The sequence below is a fragment of the Cupressus sempervirens genome, chromosome 5 (assembly GCF_028749045.1).
Source record: "Cupressus sempervirens isolate cs-2001-9-10 chromosome 5, ASM2874904v1, whole genome shotgun sequence".
NCBI lineage: Eukaryota > Viridiplantae > Streptophyta > Pinopsida > Cupressales > Cupressaceae > Cupressus > Cupressus sempervirens.
In genome coordinates this window covers 354,376,716-354,398,435 of record NC_143122.1, presented here as the reverse complement: position 1 = coordinate 354,398,435, position 21,720 = coordinate 354,376,716, and positions in this window count along the sequence as shown.

Here is a 21,720-nt window from a genome sequence, read left to right as displayed (position 1 = left end):
GATAAAAACCAATATGCAATTATGTAAGAGAAGACCTAGTGTGCATAGAGCTTGGAATATGCCTCAATGATTGATGAAAGAATTTGAATGCTTAGAATTCCTTGCTTGCTTTGAACTCCTTAAATGCACTTTCTTGATTGCTTGAATGTGGATAGCTTGCATGTAGATGTTGGATATCTTAAGACTAGTTGATTTTATATCCATAGGCAAACATATTATATAATGTGCATCTCCTTTTTAAACATGGATTAGCTTTTTGTAGGATAAAGTGTTACTTGTTGAGGATCGCATTTTTTTTATAATGGCTGGGTACATCTCTTTACAATAAATAACATTTTTAAGTGGTTGGCATTGCATTTTGTGTTGAATCATACTTTGTATGTGGCACTTACTGCTAAAGGCTACATGTACCACTACTTGCTCAATATGCACCTTCACCACATAGTAACCACTTCCCATCTAGGTGGGTGATGGTTTTTTTCATTAAATGGTGTCTTTGGTCACATATTGTGATGTGACTTTTTTAGCTTCTAGCTATTTGTTTTGGGCCCTCTATGTGCCTCTATTTTCCCCCCTTTTCTCACAACTTGGCCAAACAAAGATTGTTTTTAAAAAGAGATATTGATGAAAACCTCATTCCATCAACTTTCTAATGATGCTAGTGATTTCTTAATATTTTATTATTTCAGCTTTTAAATTTTTGTCACTATCTCCAATTTCTAAGATTTTTGTAGTGTTGGGAAAACATTGAGGAGATCTATAAAGCTATTTGTTCATTCTTTCTAATTTTTTACCCAAATACATGTGTGATTACTTGAAAAAATTGATAGATGAGGAGATGCCTCTTTGATCTAGGTACTCCATTTCATCTTTATTTTGTTTGAGTGGCCTCTAATTTGTCATTTGAGAAGTGCATTATTGATGCATTTCATTGCAATAAGTATGCATATATCCTTCTCTCTAGGATTCCTATTTGAGAGACATTGCTCCAATATCTAGTCTCATGATTCAAATTTGAAGGACACATTTGCTGGTTTACTCTCCTAATTTATAAGAATACCAATGTTCGTCTTTGGAGCTTGTTCAAAATTAGTTTCTATTAATTCCTTGTTTATCACTTTTATTGTGATTGGGTATGTTATCGATTGAATTGTGGCATCTCCATATCGAAGGACTTATCAACATATGATCATTTTTTAAAGGATCATCCTACAATTGAATTGCACTTCCTACCAGTTCCTATCCTTAATGGGAAGCATTCCTATACTTTATTGGTTTTTCTTCTTTCCAAGCATAGAAATATTGTTCATATGCGTTAGAAATGTTGTTCATATGCACTCACCGGTTCTACAAGACACTGTTCATTATGGGGGGCTATGTAGTCTCTCTCTTTCCTTTCTATGGGGGATTCTTAGATTTTGTGTAGATATAGTCCTTGGGGGTGTTAGTAAGTCCTTCGTACATCATCATTTTCTTGTTTCTTTTCTCTCTTTTACAGCTGACTTTTATCCAAATAGGTTTTCTTCTCTCTTTTACAGATGAGTTTTATCCTAATAGGTTTTCTCCCTTTCTTTCTTTGTGAGAGATTGCATTACATTTGCATCAAGTATATGCATGTATCTAAAATGGCTTTGTAGTTGAGACCCATATTGCATAATAATATACTCAGTAAGTTACACTTATGGGGGCATTAGTGTGAATGAGGTTATTTCCTTTAAGTTTTTTCATAGTTAAGTCAGTTTTCCTTATAATGGAGTCATGTCTCCTTACTTCAATCACCAAGTGTTTATTTTTTAAATTATATTTAATGTTTACATCAAGGGTAGTTGTCACCCTATCTCATCACCTTGCCTTTATAAGCATTACTTCTTATATACACTATACATGCCCATTTTCAATATTGGATCAATTTTACATTGTTGAAGTAATACATTCTTTGCCTTCTCTCTTGTAGAAGTTGTTATAGTATATTAGAGGTCTTGGAGGTGTTGTGGAGTCACCTAATTATTCCAACATATTCTTCTCATACAAGGATGTGTGTTTAGAAAGTGATGATATTGAAGTGTAAGTAGGCCTATATTATTTACCTTTATTGATCATAAATTTATCATTTGAACTTCATCTTTTTATTTACGACAATGTCTATGGGGTAGAGTTTTGAAGCCCTTGAATTGAGCTTTACTTTCTGTGGAAGCCAAGAGAACAGTCTGTTTTCAATCACGATGACAGCATTTGAATGAGCTCAGGTTTCATTGAGATAGAGCAGCTGTCTAAGCTAAGAAGTGAGCATCCAAGGAGGAGTTAACCGAGGTTTTCAGAACAAAGACAATGAAGGAGAAAGTCTCAGTATTCCATGAAAAGAATAGCAGATCCAGTTTCCAGAACAGCAAAAGCTGTTCATTCAAGAAAAGCAGCAATAAATGGAGGAGCAGCCTATGTTTCAAGAAGAGAAGGCTCAGATTTCATATCATCAACAACAGTCAAGGAGTTTAGAGTGGATAATAAATGAAAAAGACAGTATTCTTCAAAGGGAAAAGACATAACATATATAAGCAACAGTATATTTATAAGAGTACAGCATATTCAACTCGGGATTCTATGAGTGGACAACAACTTCAGGTTTGGTTACGTATGAGTACGCATTCAAGGTAGGTTTACATTGTAATTTCTATTATCTTCCACGGAAGATTTCTTGACAGAGTAATAAAATTGGGAGACGAAGTTTTCATTATTTCTAAAGATTAGATCAATGAAAGAATATGACTGTCCCATAAAGATTAAGAATCTTCTCTGTTCTAGTATCTTTATTCACTGTTCTAAAAGGGCGACTGATTGTATTATAAGAGAGGTCTCTAACACTGGTCATTTGCAATGATTCTTCTGCAGGATCAATTACTGTTTTACAAGTTTCTATGGCTGCTCATGAAGGTTTCAATGGTCTATATGGTTGCGATTGATTGTTGAATTATGAAATCATTGACTTTTCCCAAGAGTTTTCAACTATTCTCATGACATCCTTGCTATTTCGAAGGATTCTTACTGTTCCGAAGTGTTATCTTCATTGTTGTAGTTTATGTTACATTCAAGATTCACATTGGGCTGGGAAGCATGTTTTCACTGTCACTATTCATATGCTTCAGGAGGTGATCAATGATAGTGAAACAGAGTGAATGAACAGGGAACATAAAAGTTCAATTAGTGTTGCCATGAAGACCACTGCTAAGGAACAATAACAGAATGATAGTCATGCAACCATGAAAGGACCGATGCTAAGTCAATGATGTTAAGCATAAAACAGTGAAAGGTTATGTTCCATGAAAGCAAAGAGTAGTATCTTTTCATCCGTCAGAACCGTGATACAAGAGGACAACACTGTTACGAATATAAGAGGAGAGTCCCCACAATGATATGAGGAATAACGATATTAGTTTGTTAACAGCAAAGTGTCATAGTGCAGTTGAAAGATGGTGGATCTATTAATGCAAACCCCTATCAATGCCGAAGTCTAAGCAACCGTCAGGCAAAGGGGGTATAGTGAACACAGCATTCAGGAATATGAACAGTGACAGAATATGAGAAGGGACATTGCCTTTTATTGTCAAATACAGTGACTTCATGTGACAGTGAATGATGGCAAGAAAGATGACTTTGCCTTCAGGTGTATGGCGCATAGTGCTGCCATACCAAGATAGACTGATCAAGGCACTGCCACAGCAACGAGGAAGTTATCTAGGCCACAAAATCTTATGCACATTGAGTCCCAATGAGAATACAGAAGTGAGGGCCTTAGTGCATCAAGATGTGGTGTTGATAACATTTGATGCAAGAAGAAGAGCTTATAACTGTCTACACAAGATGAAATCAGTGAGGAAGAGTATTGATAGAATGCTTTTCAACAGAGAAAAGAGTGAGAAGTCACTGTTAGAAGTAACAGAGCTAAACATTTGCCCAAGAAGCTGTTATCAGGGAATATCAAAACAATGTTATGGAGAATTAAAGATCGGTAACCAGTAAATGAAAAACAGCGATGTTGCGCCAAGGTAGTGCTAAAATTGTTGTTAGGAATGTCTTCCAAGCAAAGATGGAGATAGGACAGTCAGAGTAAAATCAAGCAAAATACTGATATCTTAAGTAACATATATTGTCAAAAGCAATGACATGATAAACAAAGATCCAAATGGCTGATTCCAAGGAGACAAAATAGTATGATCAATGAAATGATAAAGACATTGACAATTACGAGAAAAAAACTGTAAGTGAAGGTCCAGGCAGTGCTGTTATGACAGTTAAGTTGAGGATCAATCAAGAAACTGTGGAATTACTGTCGTCTAGCTTACAAGAAGCAGTTTTCCTCATTTTTCGGGTTACAAACAGTAGTTGAACTTCAGTTGAAGCCACTTGGGAAGACTATCTATCAAGAAGGATGTTGAGAATATGTCATGTCCCCTTTTCAAATAATTAAAAATAATAATCTTTTCTAAGGCAGGCAGGCCCAAAAAGGTGAAGTTTCAGAAAAAGAGGATAATCTTTGGAAACTAATGGACTAATAAATGAAAATTATTATTAAAATATGTTTTATTAACCCCTATTGGACGTGAGTTAAGGTTATGTCCTCTTTTAAGGGGTTTGGAGGCATTCTGGGCTAATTCCAGAACTTGATTTTTGCTCATTTCTTTGTTATTCTTCAGAGGCTGCCAAACCTGTGGAGAAGGAGACCCAAGAACGGGAGTTTGCAGGTTTCCAGGGAGACCCAAGAACGGGAGTTTGCAGGTTTCCAAGAAGGCTAAGGACGGGAGTTTGAAGCCATTCCATGTGCATGCTCATGCAGAGTTTGCCTTTGTGCTGAACAGTGCAGATTTGTGGGTTTTCGGGTGTATATTTTGTAAGAGTTTGGTGTTTCCAGTTGAGTATTTCATATCAGTTTGGGTTGCTGCTGTATATCAGACTTTTAAATATTAAAATAGAGCTGAATATATGTATTTGGATATGATTATACTTCTGTGATAGATTATTAAGTTTTTGTGGTGATTCTGGGCTATTTTGTGCTATTTTCGGGAGCCTAATGAGCATTGTTTTTGTCCTCCGTTTGGGAGCTATTGTGTGCATGTTATACAGATCTGGAAATGTCATTTTATAGGCTGTTATGTTGCTCAAATTTCTGTAAAAATTTCTACTTTCAGATTTATTAAGAATAGGTGAAGCTGTGAAGCTTTTGGCACTATTTCTGGCATACCCGATTTGGGGTTTCTTGAGAAATTTGGTGGATCTTTGTGATATTAGTTGTTTGATCTTGAAGATCTGATTAGAGGCTTGAAATATCATACAAAATCAGAAAAGGGACATTTCAGTGGTATCAGAGCCATGATCTTGCCAGCCTGAGGGTTTGTAGAAGTTTGCATGTCAGTTTTGACAACTACCCAGATCTTGCATGTCAGTTTTGACAACTACCCAGATCTTGCATGTCATAATTTATGGTTGCATGTTGCTTCTAATCAGATGTATGTCAAAATCTATGGTTGCATACTACTTCTAATCATTTGCATGTTAGTTCTTGGTGAATTTGGTGGTTGCATGTTGCTTCTAATCAGCTGCCTGTCAAAATCTATGGTTGCATGCTACTTCTAATCAATTGCATGTTAGTTCTTGGTGTTTGAAGAAGTTATAATCTATTGGGGTTACACTCTACTTTATTCAGAATGGACAAGTATAGTACAGAGTCTTAGAGGACACGATCTTGGACAATTGATATCAAGAGTCAGAATAGTAGAAAGGATGGTTATTTAGACATTCGAGATAAACTTAGGAAAATAAGCCATGACATGTTTGAACAGTTGGTTGAGCACCACCGTATAATGAATGACATGTTGTCCAACCCAGCTAAGGTGGATAAGTTGACTGGATTTCTATTTTGCAGATTTTCTCACAGGGCAGATGACACAATTACCAAGAACTTGCATGAGGAGTTTGAGAAACTAGCTTATAGCCAGGCTGAGGTCTCAGATTCTACTCTGCCACAAGAGGTAGTGAGAAAGGATATTACGCAGATTGATAGTAATGGTCAACTTGATACTGAAATTGAGACAATTGTATATAGGTCGTTAAAGGGTGATATCACAAGTATTCAGGATGGTATAGTTACAACAGGTAGTGACTACAGTGTAGTGGGTTCAGATGATGATTATGAGGATGTTGTTGTACATGATGGTGAGATACCTGGTAGAGATGCAGACATTGAGCATTCATGACTTTGCTGAGAAAGAGTACCAGGCACAGTTAGATGCTTCGTCACATGAGGTTGAGGTTGGTAGTACTTCACATGATTTGTCCAACCAGCTGAAAGTGAACAAAGACAGTATTGTGACTTCATTATCTCATCATGATAGGTATGTGGAGTTAGTTGGTATTGGTCATATTACTCAAGTGAGGATTTTGCTTGAGTTACCAGCTGATTCTAGTTTACAAATATGGACTCGAGATTGTTATATTGGCAGTTGGGATTCAGTTGATTGGAGATCTTTAACACTTTTTGGTAGCAGTGTTCGTCTGGGTGCTATCATGGATTTGATTAGCAGATTGCACGGTGTTGTCTTTTCTTGTGCTAGCAGCTTGTTCGATGTTGGTATTAGTTTTTATACACCGGTGTTGGGCTTTGTTCATATATCCAGTCGACCATACTTGCTAGAATGTGTTGATGATCTTTCATATTTGGCAGTGTGTATAGATGAGTCCCAGGATCATATTGGCATTGATGACATCCAGGAGGATGCAGTGGGCAGTTTTGAAGACTTAGTTTCTTTGGGTACAAAGGAGTTGGACAGCAATGCTACAGTTTTTGATACTCCGTTTGTTGATATGAGCTTTAGAGTTGATTCACAGGATATGGATGGTAATAATCTAGAGACTAGTAACTTTGAGGATACTCCTTTAGACAGTGCATCAAAGGAGGTTTGTAGGAGACAGTCAAGCTAGTGCCATCATGTGTCTAATCAATTGAGAGTTCGTGAGCGAGACATTGCTATTGCTTGCCAACATTTCGATGCTGCTCGTCAATTGTTAGCAGTTTATGGATGGGGTTCTCCTACTAGTGATGAGCAGGGAGGCAATTATCTTTCCTTGACAGAGTTCCACTCTTTATGGGAGGCTATCCAGATTCTGAGACAGGATTATATGCAGTTGGTAGCCGACAGAGATTATCTTATGGAGTGGGGCAGTACAGCATATGATGCATTGTTGGCCAAGGAAGATGAGGTGAGTGAGCTTACTGAGCAGCTTGAGGTGACTTCTGAGATTCTTGAGAGTACATAGTTGGCTTTCAAGGAGTCACAGTTTAATTTGGCTAAGGTTACCATGGAGTTAGAGCAACTACAGTCTTTACTAGATTCTGTACAGTCACAAGCTGTGGTGTCTGATGATCCGAGGATGTCCATGGTCGAGATTGTCAAAGATAGTGGAGATGGAGATGCATCCATCCTTGATACTAACATTGGCATATTAGGTTCATCCCCACTAAAGTCAGGTTCAGTTGAGTTGGGTGCCGCAACAGATTGTTGTGGTATGCCTAACATGGTGGTGACCTCTACCACTAATGGCACAAAGACTAGAGATGCTGTATCAAAGACCATGTGTGATGTTGGTGAGCCGATAGTTGGCATGGTTCCTGCTAGTAATACTACTCCCTTGGTGATGTCTTCAGAGGTAGTAGTTAGTTCCAACTTGGTTAGTGATCGATTACAGTTAGTTACATCTGGATTGCAGTCTGAGCCATTGACTGAGATTGGCGCATTCTATCAGCATTACATTGTGAGGTATGCTCATCAATTTACCTTTGATGACCATGTTGATGAGATGATGATACAGAGATGTACTTTGGTTCCTAGTGCTTATCATCAGTTATGGGATAGTTTGACGCCTCGAGATGAGAGTCGTGATAGGCACGACATGGTGATAGGTTCTACAGTTTACAGCTTGATAATACATGACTTAGAGCAGGAGTTTTGGAGTGATGCTTCAGCGGGTGTTGTTATTGATTCTACTCCTTTGGCTATGACATCTCCTAACTTAGCTGGTGATTAGTCACAGTGGGTTGTATCACTTGTTCATGGCGAGCTGTTGACTGAGGTTGGTTTTCTTTATCAACATTATATTGCAAGGTATGTACATCAGTTAGTATTTGATCCTTGTGTTGAGGAGTTGATGGCAGGCAAATTTGGTTTGGGTTCTATTTCTTGCTATTTATCTTGTGATGGCTTTTCACCATCAGGGGTGCATGGGAGTTATGGTTATGAGATAGTGGCCGCTGATCTACAGAGTTGTGTTGATTGCAGGAGTTGTACAGTGTGTGGATTGTCCATACTTGGTATAGTTTCATTCGAGAGCATTCACCATTGTTGTAGAGTTGGATTGTACATTCTGTATAGGCCAGTGGGATGCGTTGATGGTATTTACTGTGTTCGCAGTTTGATTTGTCCACTTTACTTGGGTTTTGATGTTCTAAGAGTTTGTGTCTTGTGGTTTTCTGATTGTGGAAGTTGTGATTTTGGAGTTTGGTTGAGCTATAATTGTCAGTTTGATTATGGATTCCTCTTGGTTATATTGAAGAGGATATTGCAGGAGCTTGTGTTAATTGACAATAGTATAGTTCATGACTACATTTGGAATCCAGGTGGATTGATTGGTTTATTGTTCAGCCATTGCTTGAGGACAAGCAATATTTGGAAGGGGAGGACTTGTCATGTCCCCTTTTCAAATAATTAAAAATAATAATCTTTTCTAAGGCAGGCAAGCCCAAAAAGGTGAAGTTTCAGAAAAAGGGGATAATCTTTGGAAGCTAATGGACTAATAAATGAAAATTATTATCAAAATATGTTTTATTAACCCTTATTGGACGTGAGTTAAGGTTATGTCCTCTTTTAAGGGGTTTGGAGGCATTCTGGGCTCATTCCAGAACTTGATTTTTGCTCATTTCTTTGTTATTCTTCAGAGGCTGCCAAACCTGTGGAGAAGGAGACCCAAGAACGGGAGTTTGCAGGTTTCCAGGGAGACCCAAGAACAGGAGTTTGCAGGTTTCCAAGAAGGCTAAGGACGGGAGTTTGAAGCCCTTCCATGTGCATGCTCATGCAGAGTTTGCCTTTGTGCTGAACAGTGCAGATTTGTGGGTTTTCGGGTGTATATTTTGTAAGAGTTTGGTGTTTCCAGTTGAGTATTTCATATCAATTTGGGTTGCTGCTGTATATCAGACTTTTAAATATTAAAATAGAGCTGAATATATGTATTTGGATATGATTATACTTTTGTGATAGATTATTAAGTTTTTGTGTTGATTCTGGGCTATTTTGTGCTATTTTCGGGAGCCCGATGAGCATTGTTTTTGTCCTCCGTTTGGGAGCTATTGTGTGCATGTTATACAGATCTGGAAATGTCATTTTATAGGCTGTTATGTTGCTCAAATTTCTGTAAAAAATTCTATTTTCAGATTTATTAAGAATAGGTGAAGCTGTGAAGCTTTTGGCACTATTTCTGGCATACCCGTTTTGGGGTTTCTTGAGAAATTTGGTGGATCTTTGTGATATTAGTTGTTTGATCTTGAAGATCTGATTAGAGGCTTGAAATATCATACAAAATCAGAAAAGGGACATTTCAGAATATAAACCACATGCAACCTTAAGTTTTAACCTCTTTATTTAGGGGAGTTTTTGATTGTGCAAGACCCTCGTAGATATTTTTCAGATTCAAACGTGATCCCCCTAATTTCAAGGAGGATTTCCAGTCAGTTTGAAGCCAGCTGGAGTATCAAGCTAAATGGAGCCAAAATTACAAAATCCAAATTGTTGAGGCCCCCTTGTTTGTAAGTCTCTTACTTCCTTCTTTTATTCCTAGTTCTTGTTCTTTTCTTGTAAACTCAACAAGAGACAACATCTGTAACTCAATTTTTGAGAACTTCAAAAGATTTACAATCCACCTTCCAATTTTAAGGAAAAAGTAGCAGAATTTCTTCTCAATGAGCTCCTTATCTTGTTGTGGATGAATGAACTTGAATGAGTTATTTTGGTTTTTCTGTAAATCCTTTACTTTCATCTTCATTTCATGCAATGTGTAGTAGTAGATGTATGTTTGGTACAGGTGGCAGGTTGTGTAATACTATTATAACAACAATTTGTAGATGTGAAACATAGAAGTTTTTTCCCATACAACTGTAAACAGTGCCTCCATGCTAGGTGCTTATGCACTGAACTTGAATTCTTCCAGTTGAGATGTCATGTTATAGTTTTTTGATAAATAAGGTTGTGAGTCAGTTGTAGGGTCAAAATATAATCTTGGTGTATCGCCTCTTAGTAGCAATATCTTTTTATTTCAAGCATAGATTTTTCCTCATTTCTAAGTCAAGCAGTTAGATTAGGGGAGTGCCACAAGAAGGAAGTTGGCCTTTTCCAGAGGTTTCTCTCCAATACAGGCTACCCACAACTGTGAGATGGTCCCATGTTTCACCAATAAACTGAATCTAACTTAGCAAGGGTGCATTAGTAGGTGACAACAACCTCTTCATCATACCCACGTACGTATAGATCTATAATTTGAGCATACAAGATAATTCTTTTTATAAAGTTACCAATACGATAAATCAGAAATTGCCAATATTAGGTCTGGACCAACAAAAAATTGATGAAACATTATTGTTTAGGTGTTACCGTGTTTCATCATCTAAGTATAATTTATTATTGTGACCTTGGCTTCCTTGTGAGATCACTACCAGTTTAAAACTACTATAGGACTCCAATCTTTTAAAGATCTACCATGTTTGAAAATGCATTTAGAAGCTGGCGAGATAATGTACATGCCTATAGGGGATACTAGGAAACTAGATACACTGCAGGGTTGGTATCTTCAGTAAAGAAAATTTCATGGAAGCCCCTTGAAGGTATGTGGTCCGCCTCACAATAGGTGTGTGATAATCATGCCCAAGGCCTTAGGAATAGTTTATTCAATCTAAGGATTACTTCTCCCACCATGAGGTGCATTTAATTTGTCAACCCAGTGACGTATACTTGATATGGTCGGCACGGTATGTGCACAAGGTTCCTCGAAGAGTCATTATGCTTATACTGCAGGAAAGTAAAATGCATATAAAGAACCTACACTAGTGCTACAGGAAAGTAACACACTTAACTCCTTACTGAAATGAATGCTGGAAATACAACTCTATGCTAACCTATATTTCAACCCAAACCATCCACTATAACTGCTCTTGCAAATGTTGCAGCAATATTCACAAAGTACGATGCTGCAGGAAGAAACTATAATTTCTATCTGAAATACTAGACATGCTAGAAGTAAATCTACACTACTCTAATCTAATCCACCTCCCAAGTGGGTGCCCTTGGTTGGCTTCTGCTAATCTACTAACACAGAATGTAAACCAAGAATTACTTCATTATATTTCAAAAACTCCTTAAATAAGAACAATACATAAAACTGCAAATAACCCACTACAAGAGTCAACAATGTTTTTCCATAAACTTTTTCAACCTCCCAAAACTATTGATCCAATCCCTATAAATAGAGGATCGACACTTATTCTAAAATAGGAAAGAAAACAAACTGACTAAAGATCCGTCAAAGAAGAGGAGGGAAATATAATAGCTCACGATATAAGCAATAAAGTTTGGGCGACCAATTCAGCATAATAGTAAACGCAGAGGCGGAATATAGCAACACTTCATCCTTGCATTCCTGGTATAATAGCTCCTCCTTTGTAGTAGTCGTGTCTTCTAGTGGCATAATGATTCCTCCGCCACAACTAGGCCTTGACACTCCTTGAATGTTGTCGATCACTCTCCAACTTCTTCCTTTCCTAGCAAGTTAGTTGCGATGCAGAAATATTTACACAAATAAGCATAATCAAATTAAATCCAAATATTAGAACATACATTCAGATGGTTATATGAAATACTACATTATATGTATAATATTGGCAAAATATGACATAACTATCTACCCATGGTTTAACAGTTCCATTTGGACTTTATCATAAGTTCAACTGGTTATGAGTTCACAAATGTCCTGGTAGTATTAAAAATAGAGTATTATAATTTAACATAAAATAGAGGCAATAATTGGCCTCGTCATCTGCCCCCTGGTAAGTTTAATGCTTGTCCTCAAGCATTACATCTTCTGGCCATTGATCGAAAGTCTCCAACCTCAGTCCTCCCTCGCCTGTTACTCCTAAAAGTGTAGTAGAATCCTCTTGTTCTTTCCTAGACTTCCCTCTCATGTGATCCTCCTGCAACCTGTCAAGTCGTTCAAAGTTGATGTCATAAAGGGGCCAAAGGAGCATGGGTGGCTACATCGTTAATAGACACCAAAGTTCTGGTACAATTTGCCTTCCCAGTTGCATGTATTTTGGTGCGCGATGAAGGGCTGCCTCTAGTTTGATAGGGTTGTGTGGTTCTGACCTTTTGACTCCCTCGGGCAGTCTGCTCCATCTGCTTTTGACACCGGCCATGGTTCTTTGAAAGACGAAGGCATGTTGTCATACTCTGCATACACTTTTGTTCTAGCCTCGAAGATTTGTTTTCTTATTTCCTTGTGAACGTCTCCATAGGTAAGCTTGAACCAATCCCTAAGGATTTCTTCTCGTGTATTGCTTTCTGCTCTTAATGGTTAGGGTTTTGTTCTCTCCTATTCTCTGTAATTGTTCAGTTGTCTATCATAGTTGACCTCATTGTGCATCCAAGACATTAGGGCCCTAAGGTGTATATCCCCTATATAAAGTAGAGGGTTCCATTGAGTTTCTATAGGGATAATGAAATTATGCACATACAATTCAAAGAGTAAATTTTCCTACCATGATGGAAGGGTCTGGTACAAACCATAGAATTTCTGAACTAACCTGAACTCTATATCTATATCTTTGAGGGTCATCATCAACTGGAATAAGAGGAATTGCTCTTTTAAACAGATGACATAGATCCTAGGTGGAGGCCTTCAAGTAATTATTTGGTCAGCTAGCGTAAGGGCATGATCCATCTTTTGCTTCTATCTCACCAGTTGCTCTTTTAATTCTGCAATTTCTTTGCCTTGGTCTATTATTACCTTCTTCATTTTCTTTTTCTCTTCTTCCCATAGGGTTGTTGTTAACATATCTTTATTATATAGCTTAAAGAAGCATTTGTAAGGTAATCGGGCCACTTTCCCCATTCCGATTATTTTTCTTCCTTTCTTCCCTCCATGACCGTTCCAAGAAGCTTGTGAACCATGTTTGCTTATAAAAAAACTAGGGCAGTGTTTGAACAAGCTAGCTGGTGCGTTATTGGGTCTTCTTCTTCTTCACGGCTTGGAATATTCTTTTGGCTTGCTTAAGAATCATTTTGGCATTCATTCATCTCAGCTTTACATTTCTCATCAGAATTCTGAGGAATGTCTGGAATTTCAGGTTGATTGGGGGAATCATCTGGGATAACTTGTACTGGAGATTCTTCATCAGATTGTTTAGGTGAAGTGAACTAGGTTTTTGAGAAACTTTAAGAATTTGTCCTCTCATTCTAGGGCTTCTTCGTTCAGGGGTTTCTTCAAGCACCATAGTCTTTTTCTTGCTAACCCTCTCGGTGTCCTTGTTGCAGGAGCAGCTGCTATAGGTATTGACTTTATTTTCTTTTGTTTTGAGACTGTAGGGTTTCATTTTTCTACTGTCAAAACTGAAGTTTCTTCTTGTAACTTATATTTTCTCTTTGCTCAGGCAAAAGTAGGTACATTGCTCATTTGAGTGGGTAAAGGCACATTTTCTTGCACATTTTTGGTTTCCGCGCCTTGGGTACCTTGCTCAGTAGTTGTGTCAGTGGAGACTGCATTATCTTGGTTAGATTGCACATTAGAGGCAATCTGAAGCTGCAGGGTTTTATGCTGGAAAAATTCTGCCCATGACATAGGAGAGATGTCCCTAAGAGATCTTTCTATGAGCAATTTAATTAGGGCATGGTGAGTAACAAAATCGTCCTTTCCTTTCTGGGTTTCCTTAGCACTAATGCATAACATATTGAACAAGAAACTGGCGACATTTACTGAAAAATTATTCCTTACATAACTAAGTAACTTAAAATGATGTGCGTGCAAATTAGAAAATCTTCCTTCACAAGTAAAATACCTGATAATATGCATGGCCAACTCATTGTATGGAGGGATAGACATTCTTTTGCACCACTGTTTCATAATCTCCAATAGAGGGTCACTTGGTAGGGAAAATTGGGCCCTAACTGATCTGGCATCGTGCTTATTGGGGTAGTGCTCCCGTATTGCTAATAGCCCGGTTACTTCCGCTATTCGTTCCTCTATGTCAACGACTGTCAATCCCCATACTGTTGCTTCACCTTCCTCAAATGTATTTGAAAATTTAGTAGCTGCTGCTTCATCAAACTCCGTTAATTTCAAAAAATATCCTAGCCAGTCACATGCATTGAATCTTCTTACTGCTTCTAGATCAAAAAGTAAAACACTATGATCTACTAGTTCACGTCGCTGCAATTGACCTCCCATTTGTGCTTACTAATCTCAACCTCTGCTCTATTTTCAACAACTACCTTCTTCCCTTTTGTGAATCTCAGACTTCTTCTTCATAAAACCACAAACCCTTTTCACATTCTTTTCTGTGAATTTCTATCATGAACAATAATAATGTGTTTTTAACAAAATAAATCATAAATATGCGAGAGTCGCTTCAAAATTTAATTTGGGTCACATCTAATTTAATTCAGGTGACATCTTAGTCTGACAATGAGAGATTATTCGGGAATAAAGGTACGACACTTGACACTTACGTACTATGGCAACTGGATTTTAATCAAACAAAGACAAAGTACAGATTTGAGGATCTTTAATGAATAAATAGAAATGTCATTGGGAATTAGTAACCTTCCTTGCCCCCTACGAAACACGGACAAGTGTTCTCACTCGTCATACTTGGCACGAGGTACAGAACTGGCATAATGCCGCAATGATATATTTAATGCAATAGTAGATATAACCAATGAAATCTATGCACTAAAAAAGAATAAAATTTGAAAAGCTTATACCTGTCAATTTGATCATTGCACGTGCGAGATAAAGGTGGCGAGAGTGGAAGAACAATAGCGACAGTATACATTAGTGGACTTGTGAAATTATTGAAGCATAGAAAAATGATGTGGAAGGTGGGTGGGTGGTAGAGAAAGAAATGAGATGAGTTGAAAAAGAAGAATTTAGAAAGTGAATGGAAAATTTAACTTTATGTAAACATAAAGTTTTTATTATGGGCATGCTTGAAGGAATTCTTATTAAAGAGCTATACGAAGAAGGTTGGCACCTTCTGCTGTAGAAAGTGTTACCTCTTGTTCGTTTGAAACTGGCTGTTGAAATTGTTGTAGGAAGTCTTCTTTCATTTGGGGCTAGTGATACAACTTTAGCCGATGTCCATTGACTAATAACTTAAAGTGTACTGGATCAATTGTGGTTAACTGGACTACTCCATTTGCAAATACATGGCTTATTTCATAAGGACCCAACCATTGTGTTTGTAGCTTGCCTGTTATGTCTTTGAATTTGGAATCATAAAGAAATGCCCAATTGCCAATTTGAAATTGCTTATTCTTAATATGGGAGTCGTGCCATTGTTTCCTTTGCTTCTGTATGATTTCTGTGCATTCCAGGGCAGACTTGTGTATTCATCCAAAGAATTAAGATGCAGTAAGTGCTCTCTCTATGTTGCAGGAAGATCAATGTTTAGCTCTAGTGTTATCCTTAAAGTTTTGTGTTCAAATTCAATGGGTAACATTGCCATCTTTCCATACAACAGTTCGAATGGTGTGAACCCTGTGCTGGTCTTCCATGTTGTTTGATATGCCCCAGATAGCTTCTGATAATCTGTTGCTCCAATCTCTGCGGTGCAAATGCACTATCTTTGTCAAGATGGCTTCTATCTCCCGATTTGTAACTTCTGCATGTCCATTAGTTTGAGGATGATAGGGGCTTGATTTCCAATGTTTGATATTATATTCCTTCATGAGCTCTGTGAAGCGAACTGAGCACCCTGGTCAGTAACAAGTTCTCTAGGTACACCATATCGAGTAAAGATTTCTTCATACAGAAATTCAGCAACTTTATGGTTGCAAACATGCTTCATCGCTTTGACTTTGACCCATTTTGTCAGGTAGTCAGTGCATATGAGGATGTAGGATTTCCAATTGGATGATCTATTGGACCAATGAAGTCCATGCCCCATATATCAAATGGTGTTAGCACCATCTATGGATTGAGAGGCATTTCATTTGTTCTTGTTGGTCGGCCCATCCTCTGACATTTATCACACTTTTGTGTATAATTGGCCGCATCTTTATTAAGTGTAGGCCAATGTAACCAATTGTTAAAATCTTCAACATTGTTCTTTTTGCTACAAAGTGCCCCCCACATGGTTCATTATGACATGCATGTAGAATGTCATATGTCTCATCTTCTCGTACACATTTCCTCATAACTTGATCAGGTCGTGTAAAATAGTGTGTTATCAATCCAAGAGAAACGGAAGCTTTTCTCTACAAGTAGCCTCTTATCCTCGTAAGAGAAATGTGCAGGCATTTTGTTAGTTGCAATGTACTTAGCTATGTCTGCATACCATGGGATTTGGACAGCAATATGAAATAAATGCTCATCTAGAACTGTATCATCTATCAAACTAGTAGCTTTTGCATCATGGTGGATTGTGGATAGATAATCAGCTACCACATTCGCTTTCTCAGGTTTGTCAATGACTGTGATGTCAAATTCCTGCAAAAGAAGTAGCCATCTTGCTTGTTCATGAGATACTTAATTGCTGCATGGTCAGTATGAACAAATATGGGATAACTAGTTACATAATGCCAGAATTTGTTTAGAGCATAAAATACTGCTAATAGTTCTTTTTCAATCACTGTATAGTTTAACTCTAGTCCATGAAGGCTCTTACTGATATAGTAGATTGTATTTTCAAGGTTTTGAGATTTTTGTCCTAGGATTGCACTTATGGCATAGTCAGAAGCATTTGTATGTATTCTCCTCTTAGATGTATTTATAGCCCAACTTATGGCAATGGTTTTTTCATGTTGATTGAGGAGCTTGGTTATCAATCCCAATTGTGATTGGGACAACTTGTTGTTTACATGGAGATTATGACCGAGGGAAAGTTCCATAGTAGTTGTTAACTCTACCATTGACACTTTTGATACTGGACTTGTAGCTACTTCACTTGGCAGTAATTGATCAATTATCTCAGGGCTTGCTAGGTAGACACAGTCTTCATAGGTACATAGCTTTAAGACAGAACTCTCAGCAATATCGCTGGCCACTATACACTCATTGGTAAGAATGCTCGGTATTACATCATCTTCCTCCTGCATTTTTAGAAAAGAGTGCCTATGCAACATCATGAGTTGGGCTATAAATTCAACTCTTCCTCTTCGTCCCCTAAATCAGGCCAAATAGGTTCTCCCAAGTCTGGTTGGAGTTGGGCAGGTTGATATAGCGCTAGCTTCCTTATGGTTTGACCATTTGAAATTGTCATACTCCCTGACCTGCAACTAATTTTAGCATCAGTGGTGGCTAACCAAGGTCTCCCTAATATGATAGGATAGCCAACAAGTTTTACTTTAGGTGATAGGATAAGAAAATCAGCAAGGCATTCCCATGAATCTAAAGTCACTATCACATCTTCTATGAGACCCTCTGGAGTGACAGTTGAACTATCAACAAGTTGTAACACCGTGGGAGTTGTCCTTAAGCCTTCTATGCGTAACCTATGGATTTTATCTTTACTCATCTCATTTATTGCTGCTCCCAAATCAACTAAAGCATTTTTCACAGCCTGTCCATTTATGATCAGATTAACTACTAGACTACCAGGATCTAAATACTTTGGTATCACTACCTTCCCCAACATGATATTTGTTAATTGCCCGACAACATGGACTGTTTGAGGATCTTTCTTCTTCCGCCTCGACTTCTTAAGGCATGCTTCCTTAATAGCCTTTCCATAAAGAGGGACATCCTTGATAGCTTGGAACAGATGGATTTGGATGTGCATGTTTTTCAGCTACTCAACAATATCAAATGTCTCTTCCTCTTGGGATATAAATTTCTCTTTATTTAGCCTATGTGGAAAGGGAGGATTCACTAAGGTGTGGTCTGTAGTCTTGCTGAGTACATCAATTGGTAGGTTGGTATTTGGCAATGTAGCTTCTGGAAGTGGTACTGTAGGAGTTTCTGCAACTTTCGTGATAATAGGATATTCTGGTGTAGGCAGGGTTGCACCAGATCTCAAATGGGTGTTAGATATCTCTAGTGAATAGGTAGGGCACTGTTGAGTATTAGTGGTGTACGTTTGCTATTGTCATTGCTTGTTGTTTGGATTTGGCTAAGATTGAGCAGGCAATTGGTTTGGCTTGGGGTTAGCATTATTTGCTGCAGGAAGTGGCATTATTACAAGTTATTGCACTAGAGGCGGTAGTTGTGGATTTCCAGGATTTTGGTTAGGCCACTGTGGAGGCCCCCCTCCATTGGTTATTTTGCTACCAATTTCCTTGCAGTGGTTGCCATTGATTTTGTTGACTTTGTCACTAGTTATTTTGCTGATTAGGCCATTAGTTGTTTTGCTGGTTTTGCCAGGGAAATTGGAAGTACTGAGAAAGATTTTGATAACTTTGATTGTGCCACTGATTATTGTAAGGATTTGAAAATTGTAGAGGATCTTGAGGCATACCTTGTTTTGAAGCCCACGGTCGACGTTGAGCAACGAAGAACACTTGATCGTTGTCCCCGTCTATCTTCATGTACTCAGTTGGCAAATGTTGATTCTCCAGGTTGGCTACCAGCTTACATGTGCAGTCTTGCTTTTGTTTGCAGCAGTGAGGACAATACTCCGCCAATCATGATTCAGCCTCTGCATACTTCTTTGCAGTCATGGTGTCGAGATGTGTAGCAACATCATTTCTGATGTCCTGCTTGAAATCTAAGAGAATTAGATATCTCGAGCTTTGAAATGACCTAACCGATCCATTTAGTGGTTGTGGACCAGTACCCTCTGCCTTTCTTCACAGTTGATCTTGAGTAGTTGAGACAAATTTTCTTGAGATCATCCCAAGAAGATTGGTATATATCGCCACTAGCCATCAAGTCTAATGCTTCCAGACAATTATCGTTTACCCCTCTCAAGAAGACTAGTTTTTGTGAATCCTCTGCCAGTAGATGCCCATAGTTCTTCTACATTGTGTACAAAAAACATGAAAGATAGTCTTCCAATGTTTTGTCCTACTTTTGTAATGTTCTAAAAATGTCATCTCCCCTTGGATCACTCCCCTTGCATTAATCTTTGTATTTATAGAGTCTTGCATCTCATCCTAGGTACCTATTGCATTGGCTCCTAAGCCCATGAACCATCGCAAGGTTGATTCTTTCAGTGTTGTTGGAAACAACTTGAGCATGTGGGCATCGGTGTTATAGTCAAAGCTACAACAAAGTATGTCGAACTCAAACAAGAAAGTATCAAGATCTTCAATTATAAGGCCATAAAACTTTGGAAGAGCAGTTGCGGGTATATTTTTGAGATTAGCATTGTTTATGAGGCTCGGAAGAGGAAATTGAAAAGTAGGGTGTGCCATTACTGAAGGTATTTGATTATGGGGTTGGTGTTGAAAAGGAGCATTAGCTACGGGATTGTTAACAGGTGAATTTGGACCAGAACTATCAAGAAAGCTGGCCAAGATTCCAGCAAAAGGTTGAAGACTGCTTATATCCAAAGATTCTGCTCTAGAGGAAGATGCTACAGTAAAATCAGGGCTTGCGTCCTCAAAAGGCAACCCAACTTCTTCAATTTCATCATTCAAATTAACAGACCCTCGTCGAAGAAATCTGCCATATTCATCTCGTTGTCTTCCTCTTCAATGCATGCAATTGAATTCTTCACACTTATGAAGCAATTTTTAGGACTGCAAATTTCTAAAAAAACTAGCTATATATAAAAAAAAAAACTATGACTCAAAAAGATGTTCCTAGCTTGATACCATCCCCGGCAACGGCGCTAAAAATGGTCCACCTCACAAAAGGTGTGTGATAATCATGCCCAAGGCCTTACTTAGGAATAGTTTATTCAATCTAAAGATTACTTCTCCCACCATGAGATGCATTTAATTTGTCAACCCAGGGACGTACACTTGAAATGGTCGGCAAGGTATGTGCACTAGGTTCCTTAAAGAGTCATTATGCTTATGCTACAGGAAAGTAAAATGCATATAAAGAACCTGCACTAGTGTTGCAGGAAAGTAACACACTTAACTCCTTATTGAAATGAATGCTGGAAATACAACTCTATGCTAACCTATATTTCAACCCAAACCATCCACTATAACTACTCTTGCAAATGCTGCACAAACATTCACAAAGTATGATGCTACAAGAAGAAACTATAACTTCTATCTGAAATACTAGAAATGCTGGAAGTAAATCTACACTACTCTAATCTAATCCACCTCCCAAGTGGGCCCCTAGGTTGGCTTCTGCTAATCTACTAAAACAGAATGTAAACTAAGAATTACTTCATTATATTTCAAAAACTCCTTACATAAGAACAATACATAAAACTGCAAATAACTCACTACAAGAGTCAACAATGTTTCTCCATAAACTTTTTCAACCTCCCAAAACTATCGATCCAATTCCTATAAATAGAGGATCGACAATTATTCTAAAATAGGAAAGAAAATAAATTCACTAAAGATCCACCAAAGAAGAAGAGGGAAATATAACAACTTGCAGTATAAGAAATAAAGTTTGGGTGACCAATTCAGCACAATAGTAAACGTAGAGGGAATATACCAACACTCCATCCCTGCATTCCTGGAATAATAGCTCCTCCTTTATAGTAGTCATGTCTTCTGGTTATATAATGATGCCTCTGCTGTAGCTGGACCTTGACGCTCCTTTTTGAATGTTGTTGACCACTCTCCAACTTCTTCCTTTCCTAGCAAGTTAGTTGCGATGCAGAAATATTTATGTAAATAAGCATAATCAAATTAAATCCAAATATTAGAACACACATTCTGATAGTTATATGAAATATTGCATTATATGTATAATATTGGCAAAATACGACATAACTATCTACCCATGGTTTAACAGTTCTATCTAGACTTTATCATAAGTTCAATTGGTTATGAGTTCACAAATGTCCTGGCAATATTAAAAACAAAGTATTAAAATTAACATAAAACAGAGGCATAATTGGCCTCATCAATATGTTTCAAGAATCATTCCATAATGATTGAAATAAGAGTAAACCAATCAATTTCCAATCTAAATTGCAGTATTTCAACTTAAAAGTCAATTAAACAATTCTAATGTATATTCTATTTAGAAACCAAAATAGCACTGATGGATGATATGAATCATAAATCTACATTAAGATGGATTCTGTAAAATGAGAACCATTAGCTACAAAACAAGGTTTTATTTCATTTAGACCTACTTCCTGCAGTAGTTCTAAACTGATTGAAACACTTAAGTTATTAAATAACTAACCAATGGTTAAATCCAACTCAAAATGCTTTTGTTTCAAATGGTACCTATGCATGTGTGCCCAATCAAAATAACTTGTCTAATAATTATGCATCCTCTGATGATAAGAAAGTATTTTTGCATGACCCCGTACTCAAAGTCAGAAACCTAGAAAAG